General features: G+C 42.0%; 1 non-coding gene across 1 annotated transcript; it reads right to left on the reverse strand.

The window, feature by feature from the left end:
• On the reverse strand, positions 1-108 carry LOC112799017 (small nucleolar RNA R71). The gene has a single exon (XR_003200607.1). It is a non-coding gene; the product is annotated as a small nucleolar RNA R71 (small nucleolar RNA).
• Between the last annotated feature and the right edge of the window lie 5,602 nt (positions 109-5,710).

Below are 5,710 nucleotides of genomic sequence, written 5' to 3' on the forward strand. Positions count from 1 at the left end.
AAGCTTAGAGTGGAAGTCCAAACCTTCAGACAGAAGGAAGGAGAATCCCTCTATGAAGCTTGGGAAAGATACAAACAATTGATCAGAAAGTGTCCCACTGATATGCTTTCTGAATGGAGCATCATAGGTATTTTCTATGATGGTCTCTCTGAACTGTCCAAGATGTCTTTGGATAGCTCTTCTGGAGGATCTCTTCATTTGAAGAAGACGCCTACTGAAGCTCAAGAACTGATTGAAATGGTTGCAAATAACCAATTCATGTACACTTCTGAAAGAAATCCTGTGAACAATGGGACTAGTCAGAAGAAAGGAGTTCTTGAGATTGACACTCTGAATGCCAGATTAGCTCAGAACAAAATATTGACTCAACAAGTCAATATGATTTCTCAAAGTCTGTCTGGAATGCAAAATGCACCAAGCAGTACTAAAGAAGCTTCATCTGAGGAAGAAGCTTATGATCCTGAGAACCCTTCAATGGAAGAGGTGAATTACATGGGAGAACCCTATGGAAACACCTATAATCCTTCATGGAGGAATCATCCAAATCTTTCATGGAAAGATCAACAGAGACCTCAACAAGGTTTCAATAACAATAATGGTGGGAGGAACAGGTTTAGCAACAGCAAGCCTTTCCCATCATCTTCTCAGCAACAGACAGAGAGTTCTAAGCAGAGTACCTCTGACTTAGCAACCATGGTCTCTGATCTAATCAAAACCACTCAAAGTTTCATGACTGAAACTAGGTCCTCCATTAGGAATTTGGAAGGACAAGTGGGACAGCTGAGCAAGAAAATTACTGAACTTCCTCCAAGCACTCTCCCAAGCAATACTGAAGAAAATCCAAAAGGAGAATGCAAGGCCCTCAATATGGCCGAATTCTGGGAGGAAGAAGAGGCAGTGAACGCCACTGAGGAAGACCTCAATGGACGTCCACTGACCTCCACTGAGTTCCCCAATGAGGAACCTTGGGAATCTGAGGCTCAAGATGAGACCATAGAGATTCCATTAGACTTACTTCTGCCATTCATGAGCTCTGATGAGTATTCTTCTTCTGAAGAGGATGAATATGTCACTGAAGAGCAAGTTGCTAAATACCTTGGAGCAATCATGAAGCTAAATGACAAGTTATTTGGAAATGAGACTTGGGAGGATGAACCCACTTTGCTCACCAAAGAACTGGATGACTTGTCTAAGCAGAAACTACCTCAAAAGAGGCAGGATCCTGGGAAGTTTTCCATACCTTGTACCATAGGCACCATGACCTTCAAGAAGGCCTTGTGTGACTTAGGGTCAAGTGTAAACCTCATGCCCCTCTCTGTAATGGAGAAATTAGGGATCTTTGAGGTACAAGCTGCAAAAATCTCACTAGAGATGGCAGACAACTCAAGAAAACAAGCTTATGGACTTGTAGAGGATGTTTTGGTGAAGATTGAAGACCATTACATCCCTGCTGATTTCATAGTCCTAGAGACTGGGAAGTGCATGGATGAATCCATCATCCTTGGCAGACCCTTCCTAGCCACAGCAAAGGCTGTGATTGATGTTGATAGAGGAGAATTGATCATTCAAGTGAATGAAGAATCCTTGGTGTTTAAAGCCCAAGGATATCCCTCTGTCATCATGGAGAGGAAGCATAAAGAGCTTCTCTCAAAACAGAGCCAAACAGAGCCCCCACAGTCAAACTCTAAGTTTGGTGTTGGGAGGCCACAACCAAACTCTAAGTTTGGTGTTGAACCCCCACATTCAAACTCTAAGTTTGGTGTTGGGAGGGTCCAACACGGTTCTAAGCATTTCTGAGGCTCCATGAGAGTCCTCTGTCAAGCTAATGACATTAAAGAAGCGCTTGTTGGGAGGCAACCCAATGTTTTATAATTAATTATTTTCTTTTGTTATTTTATCTTTTTTGTAGGTTGATGATCATAAGAAGTCACAAGAACAATGAAAAAAGCAAAAACAAAATGAAAAACAGGAAGAAAAACAGCACACCCTGGAGGAAGATGCTGCTGGCGTTTAAACGACAGTCAGCCTAGCAGTTGGGCGTTTAACGCCCAGTCTGGCACCCATCTGGGCGTTTAACGCCAGAAAGGGGCACCAGACTGGCGTTAAACGCCAATAAAGGGCAAGAACCTGGCGTTAAACGCCAGGAATGGGCACCAGCCCGGCGTTTAACGCCAGAAATGGCTCAAAACGTGGATTTTGATGCCATTTGGTGCAAGGATGCCTTTTCCTTGACACTACAGGATCTGTGGACCCCACACGACCCTACCATCACTCTCTCTCTTCTTCCCCCATTCACCAATCACCTCAACACCTCTTCCCCAAAAAACCCTTCACCTATCAAATCCCATCTATCTCTCCACCACTCACATCCATCCTTCATAAATCCCCACCAACCTCACCCTTCAAATTCAAACCACTTTCCCTCCCAAACCCACCCATAATGGCCGAACCATTCACCCTCTCTCTCCTATATATACCCCTCTTCAACCCTTCATTTTCACACAACCTAAACACCACTTCTCCCCCTCTTTGGCCGAATACACCACCATCTCCCTCTTCCTCATTTCTTCTTCTTCTACTCTCTTATTTCTTCTTTTGCTCGAGGACGAGCAAACATTTTAAGTTTGGTGTGGTAAAAGCGTTGCTTTTTCGTTTTTCCATAACCATTATGGCATCCAAGGCCGGAGAAACCTCTAAAAAGAGGAAAGGGAAGGCAAAGGCTTCCACCTCCGAGTCATGGGAGATGGATAGATTCCTCTCAAGGGTGCATCAAGACCATTTCTATGAAGTTGTGGCCTTGAAGAAGGTGATCCCCGAGGTCCCCTTTTCACTCAAAAAGGGTGAATATCCGGAGATCCGCCATGAGATCCGAAGAAGAGGTTGGGAAGTTCTTAGCAACCCCATTCAACAAGTCGGAATCTTGATGGTTCAAGAATTCTATGCCAATGCATGGATCACCAAGAACCATGACCAAAGTGTGAACCCGAATCCAAAGAATTATCTTACTATGGTTCGGGGGAAATACTTGGATTTTAGTCCGGAGAGTGTGAGGGTGGCGTTCAACTTGCCTATGATGCAAGGAGATGAGCATCCTTACACTAGAAGGGTCAACTTTGATCAAAGGTTGGACCAAGTCCTCACAGTCATATGTGAAGAGGGCGCACAATGGAAGCAAGATTCAAGAGGAAAGCCGGTCCAATTGAGAAGGCATGACCTCAAGCCGGTGGCTAGAGGATGGTTAGAGTTCATACAACGCTCAATCATTCCCACTAGCAACCGGTCCGAATTTACCCTAGACCGGGCCATCATGATCCATGGCATCATGATTGGAGAAGAAATAGAAGTTCATGAGGTTATAGCCCAAGAACTCTATAAAGTGGCGGACAAGACCTCCACCTTGGCAAGGTTAGCCTTCCCTCATCTCATTTGTCACCTCTGTTATTCAGTTGGAGTTGACATAGAGGGAGACATCCCCATTGATGAGGACAAACCCATCACCAAGAAAAGGATGGAGTACACAAGAGATCCCACTCATCATGAGATCCCTGAGATTCCTCAAGGGATGAACTTTCCTCCACAAAACTATTGGGAGCAACTAAACACCTCCCTAGGAGAGTTGAGTTCCAATATGGGACAATTAAGGGTGGAGCACCAAGAACACTCCATCATCCTTCATGAGATTAGAGAAGATCAAAGAATCATGAGGGAGGAGCAACAAAGACAAGGAAGAGACATTGAGGAGCTCAAGCACTCCATAGGATCTTCAAGAGCAAGAAAGAGCTGCCATCACTAAGGTGGACCCGTTCTTTGATTTCCTTGTTATTTGTTCTTCTGTTTTTCGAATTTTATGCTTATGTTTATCCATGTTTGTGTCTTATGATCATTAGTGTCTTAGTGTCTATGCCTTAAAGTTATGAATGTCCTATGAATCCATCACCTTTCTTAAATAAAAATGTGCTTAATTGAAAAAGGAAGAATTGCATGAATTTTGAATTTTATAATAGTTTAATTATTTTGATGTGGTGGTGATACCTTTGTTCTCTGAATGTATGCTTAAACAGTGCATATGTATCTTGAATTTGTGGTTCATGAATGTTGGCTCTTGAAAGAATGATGAAAAAAGAGACATGTTACTGAGGATCTGAAAAATCAATAAAATGATTCTTGAAGCAAGAAAAAGCATTTTCAAAAAAAAAAACCGAAAAAAAAAGAGGAAAAAAGGAAAAGAAAAAAAAAATATTTTAGAGAAATAAGAGTTGTGATCCAAGGCAAATAAGAGTGTGCTTAAGAACCCTGGACACCTCTAATTGGGGACTTTAGCAAAGCTGAGTCACAATCTGAAAAGGTTCACCCAATTATGTGTCTGTGGCATTTATGTATCCGGTGGTAATACTGGAAGACAGAGTGCTTTGGGCCACAGCCAAGACTCAATAAATAGCTATGTTCAAGAATCATCATATCTTACTAAGAGAATCATTAGCACTATCTGGACTCTGAGTTCCTAAAGAAGCCAATCATTCTGAATTTCAAAGGATAGATTGAGATGCCAAAACTGTTCAGGGGCAAAAAGTTAAAAACCCCGCTCATCTAATTAATACTGATCTTCACAGATGTTTTTGGAATTCATTGCATATTCTCTTCTTTTTTGTCTTATTTGATTTTCAGTTGCTTGGGGACAAGCAACAATTTAAGTTTGGTGTTGTGATGAGCGGATAATTTGTATACTTTTTGGCATTGTTTTTAGTATGTTTTTGATATAATCTAGTTAGTTTTTAGTATATTTTTATTAGTTTTTAGTTAGAATTCACTTTTCTGGACTTTAATATGAGTTTGTGTGTTTTTCTGTGATTTCAGGTATTTTCTGGCTGAAATTGAGGGACCTGAGCAAAAATCTGATTCAGAGACCAAAAAGGACTGCAGATGCTGTTGGATTCTGACCTCCCTGCACTCGAAGCGGATTTTCTGGAGCTACAGAAGCCCAATTGGCGCGCTCTCAACGGCGTTGGAAAGTAGACATCCTGGGCTTTCCAGCAATATATGATAGTCCATACTTTGCCCAAGATTTGATGGCCCAAACCGGCGTTCAAAGTCACCTCAAGAAATCCCAGCGTTAAACGCTGGAACTGGCACCCAAATGGGAGTTAAACGCCCAAACTGGCACCAAAGCTGGCGTTTAACTCCAAGAAGAGTCTCTACACGAAATTTGCTTCATTGCTCAGCCCAAGCACACACCAAGTGGGCCCGGAAGAGGATTTTTATGTCATTTACTCATTTCTGTACACCTTAGGCTACTAGTTTCTTATAAGTAGAACCTTTTACTATTGTATTAGAGAGCTTTTGATCACTTTAGATCTTAAGTAGACTTTGGTAGCTATATTCATTGTATGCTATCTTAGATCCTTGGGAGGCTGGCCATTCGGCCATGCCTAGACCTTATGCTTATGTATTTTCAACGGTGGAGTTTCTACACACCATAGATTAAGGTGTGGAGCTCTGCTGTACCTCGAGTATTAATGCAATTACTATTGTTTCTTCCATTCAATACCGCTTGTTCTTTATCCAAGATATCACTTGTTCTTCAACTTGATGAAGGTGATGATTGACGCCCATCACCATTCTCACTCATGAACAAAGTGACTGACAACCACTCTTGTTCTACTAGCATTCGAGGCTCTAGTGAATATCTCTTGGATTCCTGATTGCACGATGC

Source organism: Arachis hypogaea, chromosome 4 (assembly GCF_003086295.3).
Source record: "Arachis hypogaea cultivar Tifrunner chromosome 4, arahy.Tifrunner.gnm2.J5K5, whole genome shotgun sequence".
Classification (NCBI taxonomy): Eukaryota; Viridiplantae; Streptophyta; class Magnoliopsida; order Fabales; family Fabaceae; genus Arachis; species Arachis hypogaea.